The sequence below is a fragment of the Caretta caretta genome, chromosome 11, assembly GCF_965140235.1.
Source record: "Caretta caretta isolate rCarCar2 chromosome 11, rCarCar1.hap1, whole genome shotgun sequence".
Taxonomy (NCBI): Eukaryota; Metazoa; Chordata; order Testudines; family Cheloniidae; genus Caretta; species Caretta caretta.
The window spans coordinates 41883940-41900805 of NC_134216.1; the positions used below are offsets into that span (position 1 = coordinate 41883940).

The 16866-nt window shown below is 39.8% G+C and overlaps 1 pseudogene; it reads right to left on the reverse strand.

Annotated features, from left to right (window-relative positions):
• LOC125645061 (dynein axonemal heavy chain 11-like) overlaps positions 1 to 16866 on the reverse strand; it is a 186380-nt pseudogene that overhangs the window by 123707 nt on the left and 45807 nt on the right.

Genomic DNA, 16866 nt, shown 5'->3' on the forward strand with positions numbered 1-16866 from the left:
AAGATTGCCTGGGTTCCCAGAGAGTTTGATATTCTGCAAAGAGAGGACTGCAATGACCTTGCTGGGGGGACAAGCATGAAGCAGGAGCAGTTGAGTCCTGAGAGAGCGAGAAAGCGAGATAGAGAGTGATGGAGTGAGTAATGACAGGAGGGGTGTTGGACTGGCAGAGCTAATCCCCAGAGGGAGTCAGAAGGAAGTGCTCCGGCCCTGAGCATGGCACCCCACGGCAAGGGGGTTTTAAATTCAGTTTAGAGAAGATCTGGAATGTGAACCTCTTTTCATCATATGATAGTTTTCATGGCTGACAAAAGCTTGGTGTACTGCACATACCTACCTAGGTAACTATCCTCTATTAGACTTTTAATCACAAATTTCTGATGCTGTGAATAAGGGTGTGTCCATTATTAAACAAGCACTGGGCTGCAGTACAATTGAAAAAACAAAAAAATTACTCTTCTAAGGTTGCATAAAGAGTTTAAGTCCTGGTTTACTCAGGCACAGCAGTGTGTGGAATGTGGATAAAATTATTCTACTGGTATCTTTACATCCCTTTCTCTCTCTGGTGGGGTGTATCTCCTCATCTCCCAGGATGAAACTCTTGCATCCTCCATATCTTTCAATTGATTTGGACTCCGGATGCTGAACTATTTTTCAAGGCTTGTGTGTCAACATAAGGGAACCCTATTGCAAAATATTTTGGAGATCATCAACTCCTTTTGGCGTTAACAGCGGTTATGCGTATGTATTTATTTGAGGGCAATCCCCAGCTCAGTTTGACTAGAGACTTTAAGAAGAGTAACATAAATCTTATAAACGTTTACAATGCATGGTGGAGGAAAAGGGTGATTGGTCTGATCCTATACATAGCAGAGGAAACTGTGTTGGCTGGAATATGTGTAGGTAGGAAGCACCTCTTAAATTAAAAAGATAATGGATTCTAATAGCTGTGGGTAGGAAATTCTGGGCCATTTTCTGATGCAGACAAAGTGCAGCTTGTGTGAGTGTGCTGATAGATTTCAGTACACTGTAACAGAAGCCCCAGTGCTGGAAATGGATATTTATGATGCTGCTGTAGATGGTAGCTAGAGCATCCATCCTTGGGAAGTGGAGAGTAAACACAGAGAAAAGTTTCTGAACGAAAAGAAAACGTGAATGGAGAAAAGGGTCATTATTTCTTTAAAAATACACCAATATATTTTTAATAAAACTGAAAACTTTAAGGATGAAAGCAAGAGTTGAAAAGGTTTTCATAGCCAATGCACACGGTGTTAAATATCTTATTCTCTCCTTGTCTCACTCTATGGAGATCATAATTACTATCAAGTTAGTATTTAACCTATCAAATGAGCCTGACCTTAGGGAAGTGCAGTCCTTTGCACTACACTAGCTCCGTTTTATCTCCAAAATGCTTGCTAATCTAGGTTTATTTAATGTACGCACATGGAGTAGGGATAGTTTGAGGACTGAAGGCCATCAAAAATTGCAAATGCCAGACATAAGAATGCAGATAACACCCTAGCACAACAGTGTAGTGGCAGGAAGGAGTGGCTGTAATTCTTAGGAAGGACATTATATTGATGATTTATTTTATTATAACAAACACTAATAGCTCTTATCGATATAATTATAGTCTTTTTTTTTTTTAACAAGGGCCCGATAGCCACAAAAGTGTTCAGAAAAAACACAAGAATGTGTAGCAGGGTTTTTCAGATGCAGCTCAAAGTATACTAGGACATACATTTCTGGGATTCTGACTGCTTCTGCTTAGTGAAAGCAAGGAGCACCAGAGGAAGAGGATTTGGGAGTAAATATTTCTCAGTTATTCATTTCCAAACCAAAACTTGACAAGCTCAAAGGAGAAACAGAAAACACCTCAACTTACAACTGCTGGGAAGGTAATTCAAGTTACATGCCCCCCACTCCCTCCCCCCATATAGTCCATGCATCTCCAAGCATAACATGTATTGGGACTATTGAGATAAAATGTCTGCCTCTGATGGGAATATCACATAGCATCAGGTAAACGCTGTTAAGCAAAATTCACAGTATCCAGCTGGGTATTGAGAAGTGTAAGAAGAGAGCCCAAGGCATAAATCCTGCCATCAGAAATAAGGACTCACCTCTTAAGTTCAGTAAAGTTGCTTTATGTCACTCTGTTGGCAGAAGACAACCTGAAAACTGTCTATTGTAAGATCTTCCCGGTCCAAGGAGGGCCTTGGATGGTGTAGAATTGATATAGCCATTCCCATGCCCCCTTCCTACAGCTGGGGTGGTATCTCTATGCCTCTGTAACCCTCAGTTGTCACAACAGACCTCTGAGGCTGTTAGCATCCAGTGTAAGTTAGAAGAGCATAACTTAGAACAATCACAGAGAGAATAACTATAGAGCTCCACGGTGTTATTTTAGAGCCACTTTGCAGACTGTAATCCCATTTTAAATACCAGATTTTCAAAAAAGAGTGCAGTAGGTCAGCCCACAAACATCTGTATGGAAACAATCATTTGCATGTGCAAATTAGTTAATGGTGCAGCTACGTACCTTTCTGCATGTCAATTATTCAATCTACATGCACAGCAAATAGTAATTGAGTTTGTAATTTCAGTAATACCATGTGCAAATGGGTGGATAGGTGTGAAATTTCAAAATCTGCTGACCCATACAGCTGCTTGCACACACAAATACACTTCAGAGGGTAAACTGGCCCTTCTAGGGAGCTGGACTCGTCTCCGCCTGTATTTTGTTATCCATCCCCTTGTGATGGATTTGTGTATGGGACAGTGTGTGTTTGGTCAGGTGAGCAGGATTACCGGATAGCAGCCAGGGGACAGGATTCTCTATAAAAGGGAGCATGTGCGATCAGTGAGAAGGAGAAAGACAAAGGGATGCAGGGTATCCAGAGGGGACTCAGAATCCTGTCAGGAGCTACCTTCAGTGAGAGGCAGGAGCAGAAGCCTTAAGAAGAAGAGGCATGAGGAAACAGCAGTCAGGAGGACCTGCGTTTTTGAGGAAGAACTGCTGAGTCCAGCCAAGAGCTGAAGAAATTAGGAGTGCAAGTCCCTGCATGGTGAGCATCAAGATTGATGCTTCAACATAAGTACAAGTGGAAACTATGCCCAGGTGTGATGTTAACTACAAGGGATAAAAAAGACCTTTTCACCATAGGAAAGATCCTCACAACATTGACAGCCCCTTTGACCTAATATACCCCAACCAACCAAAAAACCAAGCCAATGCACAATCCTGAAACTAACCACAAACAACCAATGCCCTAACAAAAGTAAATTACCAATCTTAAAAACAAAAGCTTTGCCCCGAGCAGAGTTTTTACCCTGAAAAAGGAAAAGTGCCAGAGATTTCATGAAGTCTACTAGGGATGTCACTGTTGCACCATTGGGTTTATGTGGAAGGTGCTCAGATACTACTGTGATGGGCAGCAGCTTAAAACCCAAAGGCAGGCAAGGCAAACAAAGAGTTCTCCATGCTCAGCAGAAGTAAGCTGGGATACATCTACACTACAGCTTCTGTCAGCATAACTTATGTTGCTCAGGAGTGTGAATAAACCACCCCCTGAGCAACGTGAGTGCTGGTGTGGACAGTGTCACTGCCGACACAGCTTCTGATGCTCGCAGAGGCTGGAGTCATTAAGCCGAGGGGACAGCGCTCTCCCATTGGCTTAGAGCGGCTACACTAGAGAGCTTATAGCGGCGCAGCTACATCGGTGCAACTGCGCTGCTGTAAACGCTCCAGTGTCTCCATGCCCTTAGCAGTTCTCTCTCTTACTCTCTGCAGGGTCCAAACAGCAGAGCTTGTGCTGAACGCTGTAGATACGTCTTGAACATGATCCGCATCATGCTAAACAAATGCTTGTCGCTGTGGCCTTATTTCTGCTACGAGGTGGGGATACCTTGAAAGCTGCTTTCATTAAAGCAGGATCAGGTTTCCCTGTGTTCCCCAGCCCGCTCATCACCTTTTATCTGGTGCTTATATGTTTGTCAATCCACACTTGTGCAGTGCAAGAGCTAGTTCTACATGACAGCTTTGCAAGCATGTAATAAAAAGTTTAAACCTTTCACGCTCAAATTAAAATAGCTCAAATGAGAAACATTTACTCACGGAAAGGAAACATGTTTTAACAAAGTGTGGCACTTAGAGCACCTACCTGAAGACGCTGATGTACTGAAAAACTTCCAGCAGTAAGATTCAGGCATATGACATACTGACAATTGTGGATTTCTTTTAAAATCAGTTTGTCTGTCATACCTATGTAGTTACAAAATAACAAAGGGATAATAAAGTTCAATTGTATATTCACCGTTTGAGATTTCTATTGACAGACGTTCACACTGAATGCTGCTACAAGAAAGGCTGATTATGTAGCCCTGTGTTAAAAGAACTGAAAAAACCCTCCTTTGTTAAAACTCCCTTACACACCATTTGAATCTTTTTAAGGAACACTGTCAAGGTTGACAGGCTCCAAATGTGGCCTCCTCTCACCAAATTATATTGGCAGATTTAAAATAACCATCAAGTAGGGGAAAAAAACCAGCTGTCAGCCACTCCAAAAAAAAAGGGCTGCAATAGTGTTAAACATCCCAACTCCAGGCAAGGAAGCATGAGCCAGAAACAATTAGCCCCTGGTGCTTGGTGAGAATCAGAACTATGGGTGCACAGAATGAGAGCTGATATGTATGTGCCATGCCATCTTGTGACAGAATGTACCCCCGGGTACACACCCTACACCCCATTGTAGTAAGTTTTGTACAAGGCATGTCTTGTAAGGTAACATTTGAAAACTCAACTTGATGGTCAGTATCATCCTGATACAACGTGTGTGGCAACATCATATGTAAAGTTATAAGATTTCCCTGTATGATGTTCCAAACCCTACCACTCTGCCCAAACAGAAGCTGGCAAACAGGTCTGTCCTAAACAAAGGAATGTGTACTCTGCTTAATTTGCATTTAAACAGTAAACAAAGTCATCAAGCAGGGAAGGAAAGACAGAAAGTTCAACCAAATGAGAAAAAACCAGCAGGGAATATTCTTCCACAGTAAGAAAAGGAGGACTTGTGGCACCTTAGAGACTAACCAATTTATTTGAGCATGAGCTTTCGTGAGCTACAGCTCACTTCATCAGATGTATACCGTGGAAACTGCAGCAGACTTTATATACACACAGAGAATATGAAACAATACCTCCTCCCACCCCACTGTCCTGCTGGTAATAGCTTATCTAAAGTGATCAACAGGTGGGCCATTTCCAGCACAAATCCAGGTTTTCTCACCCTCCACCCCCCCACACAAATTCACTCTCCTGCTGGTGCTGGCCCATCCAAAGTGACAACTCTTTACATAATCAAGTCGGGCTATTTCCTGCATAGATCCAGGTTTTCTCACATCCCCCCCACCCCCATACACACACAAACTCACTCTCCTGCTGGTAATAGCTCATCTAAACTGACCACTCTCCAAGTCACTCTCCAGTGACTCTTTTCTGTCTCCTAGTGCCCGACTGAAAATGGCTTTAAAGAGAAGGTACTGAAACGATCCAAAGGAGGGACAAACATCCCAAGGGACACCTCTCTCTCCCCCAGCCCATTGCATTCACTGCACCTGAAGTGACAAAGGAAGCATTTGTTGGACTCTGGAGGACTGACCGGATTTGGTCAGTAAGACAGCTGAAAACATGGTAAGAAACTTTGTTTGGATCTGATATAGTTTAAGTTCAGTATTAGTAAAACATCTTATCTTTGTTTTTCTTGTAACTATTTCTGACTTTTATGCCTCATTACTTGTACTCACTTGTATAAACTTGTTTTGCTGTTTTGTCTAATCCAGTGTGTTTAAACTGAAGTCTCTGAATAACTATTTGAGATAATGAGCTGACATATTTTACGAATAATGGATTTAATATAATTTGTACTGTTCAAGATAGGGCTGGGCAGTACAGGACATACATTTCTGGGGGGAAATCTAAGACTGAGTGTGTGTTGGGGTCACCCTGCAGTATAACCAAGGCTGGTGAGAGCCAGAGTGAAACCCAAGTGTGGCTGGCAGGCTGCAGTTAGACACAGACACTCAGGGTGTGGCATGCATGCTGGAAGGCTGTTTGTGAGTGGCCCAGGTGGGAGCTACTTCAGGAAGTCATTGTAAGGCACCCAAGGTTGCAGGAAACGGATGACATAGCTGCTCATTAGTCTGGATTGTACCCAGCTATGTCACACATCTCTTCTACTCGCCAGGCATTTCAAAAATGCCATGCGACCTTATCCACCTACAGGGGAAAGATCCTCATATGGTTGGCCTAATTCCAACATTTTCTCTTACAGTGGAGAACAGATATCCTTTTCAGTAATCTACCAAAGTTTTGTAAGTGTCCTTTCAAAAGGGACTATTATATAGTCCTTATAGCACACAACTCTTGGGTTCTGTTCTAAGAGCTGACTTGAAGTATGCCACTGCTGTACTATGACCTTGTGCAATTTATTTAGCTTCTTTGGATCCTTGCTCACCTATTGTTAAACTAGATCTGATCATATTTGCCCAATTCACAAGGATGTTGTGTGGTTTACTTTGTCCAGCCTAACCCTGAATCCATGTTCAGACAAAAAACACACTGAGGTCTGTAGTTTTGATAAAGGACTGAGAAGGATTTCATGACTGCCCCATCATGATTATATAAAATGCCTTGAGATCTTTGGATGAAAGTTGCTATAAAAGTGGGAAATATTATCATCATTGACTTCCCAATGAAATTTCTGCCAAAAAATGGAGAGTATGTGAAACACAGAAGGATATCTCTGTTGCCATAGATGCATAAGGTGCTAGGTTTAGGCGAGTATAAAGCGCATCTACATGGAAAATGACATAAGTGGAAGGGAAATATTTCATGTTTATCAATCCGATTTGTAGGAGGCACATTTTTCATGAAAATATTGATAGTAGTTTTGGCTGCATATTTACAGAAGGATGGAACAGAACGGTCACACTCAAGCTGTCCCATTGTACCCAGCATGTTGTGTGCCTTCAAATTAACAAATCAAAACTTTGAGTTGACTTTTAATGTTAAGGCTGCATGTGATGAAAAGTGATGATTTCTACATCCTGAATGTCAAAAACAGACTCTTCCCAGATACATTTTTTGGTACAGGGAACAAAATGATACAAATAGCTGGGAGAAGCTAGAGTCCAGCATAAAAATGAGCCTGGCTTCACCCCAGCTTCAAATGTATTTATCAGTGGACCCAGGGGAGCAGATGACACAGACAGAATCTAATAGATTGCTGACAGACAACATGTTGAACAGCTACCTCACAAGAAACCTCAGTGCAGCCAGAAATAAGACATCATCATAAGACGACTTCTGTTGGGTTCAATACTTTTTGTAAGAAAATTTTAAAATGTGCTCATCCTTATGGCAGACCATTCTTTTTCATCAAAAATTGTAAATCTGACATTTTATGGATCTCTAAATGTAAATATCTCCTTTAAATATTCTGTATCTCCAAAGGGAACACTTTCAGAGGAACAGCCGTGTTAGTCTGTATTCGCAAAAAGAAAAGGAGTACTTGTGGCACCTTAGAGACTAACCAATTTATTTGAGCATGAGCTTTCATGAGCTACAGCTCACTTCATCATTTTAAGATCAGTAAAGTACTGTACAGTATTTAGTCCTTTATTTTAACTGAGCTGTGTGGGCATACACTGGACTGACATTGGGCAGGATTACAGATGGTCAGTAATACTGGATAGAAATAGAGGCCCCAGTCCAATGATATTTACTCATTATATGATTGGGCAGGATACACTGCGCACATTGTTATGCTAATTATAATACAGCATTTTCTGGGCTATCCTGGTAGCTGGTGGAAGTTGCCTAGTGTAGAAATAAGATGAAAGTTCTGTAGTTTAATTTCCTACAAAGCATTCTGCACAAGCAATAACACTTCTGTATTCTTATTGTCCAGGAGCATCAATAAGAGAGAAGTTTATTTGGGGTCTTCCTTTTACTTTCAATAGCTCTTTTTCTAAAAAGATTGCATGTTCCGAAAATGCAAAATTAACTGAAACAAACATGGAATCCTCGGAAAAACAAGATTAATCTCTAGCTTCCACTATGCATTTTTCCCTCCTAGCCTGTATTTCTTTCTGGGCCCACTCCATTAAGCTCCTATCAGACACACTCATTGCTACAACCCCAGAGATAGTGGACAAAATTTAGAAATGCAGCCATCTAAACTAAAACCAGCAATCACCACAGTGAGACACAAACTCCTGTGTTCACGCCAAGAATACAAGCCCCGTCTGTGAGATGATTTCACCAGCCTTTTACAAAACATTTCTGTGAAATGGAGGGAAATAATCTCCACAAGATTCCCCACAGAGCTTCTCCTCTGCACACAGACCTACCACCTCTCCCATGGAGAAGTCAGTTGCCTTCACATCCCTGCCTCCAGATCACCAGAGAGATCGCTAGGAGTCTCACAGCCTGTACATGGAGAGGGAGCATGACAGGGATACCTGCAGCAAGGTAATCACAGAAATTTTAATGCAGCCTAAGATTTCATTTGCTTTCCCACAGCCCCTCTTCATGCAGGAAGGATGGTTCTAGGGGTTTCCCTTACAGCACAGCTATGGTACAGCTATGTTGCCACACAGACAGCACTTGGCCTTCCACAAATTTAGGAGGATACATGCTTGGGGGAGGAGGGGTGCTCATGGAGATCCCAAATGCTTAGCTTCACACAGGTTGCGCACTGGTTCAAAGATCTGGCCCTTTGGATATAAAATCAGGATCTGAGTTACTAGCTGTAATAGGAGCTCTTCAAATAAATATCAGTAACACTGACAACTTTAAATTTTTTTTTACCAGCGACTGTAGTCAAGAGGTTGTGTAATTAGAGCAGGAGGTTGGACAGTACTATAGGCATCAACCTCAGGCACATTAAGATCAATTAAATAATTATTTTAGCACCTGGGAGAGAATAATTTCTTCTAGCTTTCTTTTCCAAGGGTCTTTTGAGAACACCTGTCAATGGAAGAAATGTTGTGAGAGGATAAATGTTGAGGCATTTGTATAGCAGAAGGCCTCATGCTTACAAACACTTGACCAGGTCCTTCACTTTAAGCACATGAATCCTCCCACCGGACAGCTCATGTCCTTAAAGTGAAGCGCCTGCTGAAGTGTTTGCAGGTTAAAGGTCCAAATGTTGCTCTTTGGATAATAATTTAGACGAATTGCATTCCATACATCCCTCCCTTAAACCAGAAAACCTAATCAGGTATCACTCTTTTATTTATGGACACAGACTGTTGTTACTACTGTTCATTTTTAATATCTGATGGTTACCACAACAGAAGAAATTATGACAAACCATTAAATAAACTTAAAAGGGAGCCTCAAGTACTTCATATAGTTTACAGTTTATTTATATTCTCCATTGTTTTAAACAGTCTCTTAAAATTTTGAAATAAAATGTTGCCCAACAAGGTTACCATTTTGCACTTCTCCCTTTAGTTCCCTACATTTATTTTAAGTGAATTTAGGGCTAGTAGAGAGTAGATGACTGCCTGACAGCTCTTAAGAATGAAGCCTTCTTCGCTTTGTCAGTCACAGAATTGCCAACTTGGTACCATACAGGCAGAGGGAGCTCATGTTTTCCCCACAGTGACCTGGGAGGACCTCTGCAAGGGTGGAGAGACTAGTTCAGTCTATATATACACACTATACCTCTGCCCTCTTTGCTCAGTCTGCCTGCATGGGTACCAAAGCTTCTGTGATTCAGACACATATCTTAGAAACTTAACTAAGGGCTTCAATTCATTTTTCATAGGTAATGGAATGGTCAGGTAATGATTTGTTCACATTATCAATTTGAACCAATGACCTGGAAGTTAAATGCTCCTTATCCCATTTCCAATCTCTGAGCCACCTAGTCTCTTTTAGCCCTTGTTTTTCATTTTTCTTTTGGTTAATTCTTTGGTTGCACATCATCAGCAATAGCAGAATATCACTTACAGAGGATTTTTTCATGAACTTTTGCTCTTTCTGCTGGCTCCGTTGTAGCATAGTGCAAAATATTGTAGAACCTACATAAATAGTGGCTGTATTTTTCAAATTCTCTATTACAATAAAGGTGGTAAAAAATAAACTTTTGGAATCAGGACATTTTCCACCAGAGTTTAACAATTTTACATCAGGTATTGAGCCTAGACTAATAGCATTCCTTTACTTGCAAGCTCACTCTCCTGCTGTATACTATAAAAATCTAATACTTCATGCACAACATTTTCAATAGTGAAAGATAGTTATTCATCATTAAATTAGTGATTTGCTACATGAATACCACGTCTAGCTTGGAAAAGGAAATGGTAAACATTATGTGAACTCTGCCACTAGAAAGGACAACATTTCTTTTGGAGAGTTACTGTCAACCATTAACTGAGCTATTTGGGTTGGTTAGGCACAAACTGAATGTGCGTGTGTCCTTATGATAAATAAATGACACAGGACTTACAATTTTAAGGCCTGATTCTCCTCTCCCTTAAACCAGTGCTAATCAATAGTAATGCTATCGAAATGAATCGAGTCCCACTAGTAAAGAGAGAGGCTAAGTGAGAGGAGAATCAGGTCCTTGGAGTGGAGAACAGTTACAATTACGTACGCTGAAGCATAGCAGATGTTGTGTAGAAAATGAAAGGGACTTTGGCCACCATATAACCTTCTGATAGCTTGGTAACCTTGTCGGACACAAGGACTGCTTTTCCAACCCCAGGATTTCCGATTAGCATAATTGGCTTCCCCTTCTCCAAAAGTAAATCCACAGAACATCTCAGGCAAACTGTCCCAGGAGAATGAATCAAGACAGTCTACTTGCAAAGAAAAAACTCAAGGCATGTGTGTGTTAGAGACAAAGAAAAGATGTATGTTATGCAGTTAAAAGAGTTTAAACACGACTATAAATCAAAGAGTTTGTTTTTAATACTCCAATGTAGTGATAAGTGAATTAATATGCAAGATTAAACAAGTGGAAATATACAGCAGAATTTATATTTATCATAATCTTAATTTTGTAACAACAGCGAATTATTTTTAAACACTAAGCAAAGATCAGAAATTAACACTAAGCAAAGATCAGAAATTAAATAGTCTAGTAAGATTACATTATATGGCATTTATAACTCAATGTAGTAGGATACTACATTTTCCTGTCACTGGTAAGATAGTGAAATATAATATTAAAATTATTGCAATATCTATACACACATTTTCAAATATAAATGGCATGCTATAAACATAACTCATTCCACTACTGTATGATTATGTTGAAATAATATAACATGGATATAAATGAAAAAAAATGATGTTGAATTGCCTTACCAGCTAGTTGGAATGAAATACTATCCAAGAAGATCAGAATTAAAATTGGGAAACTGAGTAAATTCTGTAGCAATAGTTTTATTCTCAGAAAAGCACCAATTTCTTTTGAAAATGAAATTGCAGATATACTTTAATATTTATCACACCAGGTACTTCATTCACACTGTACAAAATAGCTATATCATTGGCAGAAATGAAGTATGAAATCAGCTTCTATAGCAGATAAAATTAGAATCTAGTGAGTGGTGGAGAAAAAAAGATTTGTCTCTACAAGGCTCCAAATAAAAAATAAAATATAGGGCCTGTAATGCACCATAATTTATACAAACCTGTGAACTGGAGGAGGCAGATAGAAAAATGTATAGTTGTGATGTGTTTTTCATATTGAATAAATCCCACACCTTCAGTTGTGTTCCAACTGTCTGGCTGTGCATATGCAACATATTAACACAAGTCATGAGTCGAAAGATCACAAGTGCTAAAACAGCACTGCTTAGGCATAAAACAGCATGTCTAATGGGAAACAGGGTTTCTGAGTTCTTTTCTTGCATCTGCCATTAAGAGAGAAATGTGTTCTTGAGAAAAGCCAGGTCTATACTATAAACTTACATGGGTATATCTATGTCGCTCAGGGGTGTGAAAAATCCACACCCTGAGCAACGCAGTTATACTGACTTCAGCGAGAGGCGGTAGCAAAGTTGACAGGAGAAGCTCTCCCGTCGGCATAGTAACACCATCACTGAAGCGCTGCAGCATTTTAAGTGTAGACCTGCCCTTAGTCAGTTAACCTCTCTGTGTCTCAGTTTACCCACAAGCATAATAGATACTGAATAGCTACTTGACAGGGATGTTGCAAGGCTTAATTACGGTCTTTTATTTGAGATCCTTGTGTGTAAGGTGCTAGATAAGCACAAAGTATTTTAACATGGAGAAATGGTAGACTCTTCTTAATGAAGGCTGTAATCACCTTCCATTGTACAAATCTTTTTCTCTTTATAGCTTTGGCTTGACCTAAAATTTGCCATGTTTACTCTGAACATAAAGGACCATGTTTCTATCTCTGTCAATGAAACTGACTGAGGAGCCAAAAACAACCCACCCAAAATAAGATGACAAAAATATTTTCATCATCAGTCTCTCAACTGACTATTTTCAAAAGTGAAAAGAAACTCCATCCTCCGGTAAAATTACTCCTCCTCCCATCTTTCCCTCCAAAATGCTCCACTAGCAGTGTCCAGATGGGGTAACTGAGGAAGACAGGCTTAAATGATTTGTCAAAGATCATACTTTGTAGGAAGTTTGTAGCAGAGTTTTGAACAGAACTCTGATCTTATTCGTGGTAAAGACTACATCTTCTAGGACTACACAAAATAAAACCATAAAAGCTGTTTAAAACAAACTAAACAATCAATAAACTTTGGGAAATTACAAAATTAAAACATTAGGTTTCAAAACCCATTAAATCTGCTAAGAGCCAACAATGTTCTGACCTGTAGTATGACATCATTTTCAAAACTCAAGTAACTTAAAAAGCAAAGAAATTAATAGATAAGGACTAGAGCTAAGTGAAATTTTTCAGACAAAACTTGTGTAGCCAAAAAATGCATATACTGGTTGATCAAAGCATTTAGTGAATTTGTGCCAAATTGTGACTAAAAAAAATCTAAATTTTCCAAACAAAACATTTTCATTTTTTTATTCAAGATGATTTTTCATTCAGAATTTGCTTAAATTTTATTTTTAAAGGCAAAAATACCTCACAAATAAAATGAAACAAAATTCTTTTGACTTTTTTGTTTTATCAAAAAATTCAAAAAAGAGTTGTTTTGGTCAACATGTCTTTTCTCCCCAGGTTTGGCCATTGAACAAAAAAACTATTAATTATACCATTTTTGTAAGGACATCATACATTTTACACAGCCCACATAACAAACAAATATTTTTATTAAGTATTAAAATCCATATTTTATCACAACCCAACCAATGTTAATGCAGACTCTGAGCCACCCTTACCTTTCAGAACAAAGCTCCTGTCCAGCAACCAGTATATTCTATTCATCAAGCAAGGAGACTAATGTAACATTACAGCACAATTTTCCTCGCCACAAACCTTTGCACTTATCATGCCCTGCAGTACTGCCATTTTTCTTCAACTGAGCTGTCAGGCCTAGCAATAAGGAACTGCAGGAGAGCTAACTACAAGAAAAGGCAAAGGAAAAAGAGGGTGGGGAACTTGGAATGCTTTGTTCTAAGTTTAAGTGGAAAAGTAGACTGAAAAACCCCTGCAGATAAAAGGTGTTGGAAGGAGATCTTAAAGGCTGTTATGAAGTTAAACAATTTTTAAAAAGTGGCGAAAAAAGACAAAGGGCACATGCAAGAAAACTTTAAAGATGTGCTCCAATTGCTAAATTCTGGACTGGATTTTCAACATTCCCCAAACTGCAGAGATTTTTAGATTAAGGCTCTGCTCTAGTGATATATAACAGGAAGAGGAAGTGAGAAAATACAAAAAGCAGAATAAAGCAAAACAAGGAAGAAAAATGGATGGATATAAACCAAGTGTGGAGAAATAGCACAAAAAAAAAAAAGTACTAACTTTACAGCAGCTGGATTTCTTCTAGAATCACAAGGATCCCACTGCAGGAGAACTCACCTGGTGCAGCCAACCCCAGAATCTTTTAGCCAGCACCCTCTTGTATACCTTCATGCCCTTAAAGTGTGGGTATAAAAGGCAGAGCAGCCCCAACTGCCACATAGTTCCTTAACTAACATAGAAATCCAGATAAAGGTTCAATATCATTGGGGAAGGAGGGCAAGTCATGGCATCCATGTGGACAAAGCATCCAAAGAACACCAGATACAAGAAAGTAAGTAACCTCTTTTTGTTGTGAGCACTCTTCCACATGGATCCTACTGTAGGTAAGCGACTTGCAGTTGCCCCTCAAGGAGGGAAGAGATTGGAGTACCTGTCTGAATAATGATTATGGAACAGCTCTACCAAAATGGGCATCTGATATAGAAACTGTGACAATGGAGTAGTGACTGGCGAATCTATGAACTGAACTCCAGGGATAGGGATACCTCTTAAACAATCATAGAATCATAGGACTGGAAGGGACAGAGGAGTATTGGTTAAGTTGAAGGCACCTACATGCTCTGCCTGACCAGGGCTGCATGGCTCAGGAGCTATGTAAACCTCCATCCCAACTCCCTATGCCCCCCTTGGAGCCATGGAGCCTCAATAAGAGCATCATCCAGACCCCTGGACTAACAAGTGACTACTGTACTAAGTCCCTGTTCTGTACTAGAATTTATTGACACTAGGCAATCAGCTGCAGTCTCGGGTTTACCTGAAATTGTTCCAAGTGAAAAGTGCCCAGTAATAAACCACCCAAAGTACAGAACACACTGTGCAAGTCCTATCTGTTTGAGCTTCCTGACACAAGATTATAGACCTGGGGGCCCAATCCTGCCACTTTGGCTCACCTGAGCAATCTATGGGCTGCAGGATCAGGCCCATTACTCTCCTAAGCAGCCCAGTGTTCACATAAGACTCCCAGAGAGGAATTCCTTATTTAACACAAATCAATTTTATGTTCTCCCCTGTAATTTGATATATCTGCCTCTGAGATCTCACTTCCCCATGGTCAAATCATTATCCCAGGACAGGTCCTATTCAACATGAAGAAGAGAAACTTCTGATCAGCCTACTCTATCTGCTCTATGCCCCTAATATTTCTGGCAATATATTTTGTTTCCAACCCTTTTGTTTTTTCATTTCACACAGCTGTAGGCCTCAATCTTGTTTGCAATGAATTTAATGGCAAAACACCTGCTGACTTCAATGTGCCCAGGCCTCGAGCATCCAATCTCTGCATGTGGGCTGTACCACTCACCATTGTGACATTTCTACTTGTAAAAATGTGAAATGTGTGTGCACATGTGCAGCACTGAGGCATTTATAGTCCAACTTACATACAATTCACCACAGAATCCTCCTCAGATAGTGGCAACTAGTAATGTCTCACAAAACAACAATGAAATGGCCAGTGTCCTACCCGCAGTGTAATGATAATCACACATTTGCAAGGCAGCTACAAAACAAGGCTCTAAGCGTTTCCAGGAATGTTCAATATTCCAATGAAAAGCACAAACTGTAGTTCAAATATGTCTTCACTCTGAGTGCATTGGGTCATTTACCTTAACAATGTGAACGTGCTCTCATTATCATGTTCAACTTGATTAGTGTATAGTCTAACATTTAAAAGTGCACTTCAGATGGACGAATGTATGAATGCATGATTGGTTCCTAATAAATTGAGCAACCTTCTAATGAACTGTGAGGGATCTAGAAGGAACTGTGGTAGATACTAGACAGACACAGAGAACCAGACAAAAGGAGATAATAAGGAGGGGAAGATATTCTTTCAAACAGTTTGTCATATGTGCATCACATACTGTATAACTCATTGCTAACTTAGGGATATTGAGCAGGAGGGTGTACAGAGTCAGGGAGGTAGAAATCATTAGGAATTTGGGTGGGGAAAGTGGATGCTAGTGAAAGGTCATATGTAGATATCACAGGCATGACCAGTCTGACTGATATGATTTGGGACTGTGCTACTCAAATATATCATGCCCTGGAGCAGGGAGCTAACCGTGTCTCTCTATCCATCTCTCGTTTGTCTGCTATTGGACTATTTCATTCAGTTCTGAGCACCACATTACCAGAAAGATATTATCAATTATCACATTAATGTGGATTCGGAGAAAATCAACAAAAATGATCAGAAGATTAGTGAGATTTTTATGAGGACAGATGTAATGTGCCTAGTGTGGCTAAGAAACAAGAGAGAGGACATGATCAAAGTATTCCACGGCTGTTTGAAAGACGTTGACACCACAGAAGGAAAAAAATTGTGAGGTAAATGGGGGTATAACTAGAAGTAATTATTTTAAATTAAGAAAGGGAAAAACTGAATATTAGGAAAAAGTTTAGTGAGATATATTAGGATGTATAATTCCCCCCAGTGGTAGTAGAAGAAGCCCCATCACGTTGGACATTTAAAACTAAAGCACTAGAAAGTATACTGCAGAGATTAATAGTGAATTACTAGGGTAAGTTTTTTCCATCTCTAAATTCTGAGTCTATGTTATGGATTACTATTGTGACCATCTGCTTTTTCCATTATTCTGAAATTTTCCATCTCTCGTATTCCTTCAAAAAGCAGTTGTTCGTATGAACTTTTTCCACTTGTCTCCTATAATCCTTGAATGTCAACATTGCCCATACACTAGTGCCTGCCATTCAGTTTTCACTGAGAATACAATGCTTGGACAAACTGAACCTGTGGCATTTTTGGCATAGCCATTTTAACTCTTTGCACACCAAGAAGAAATTTGAAATGAAAAGTCAGGCCACAGCAGATATTATAGCTTTGGTAACACCAAGAACTTCCTTTCCAAATATCTGGAGTGTTATATAC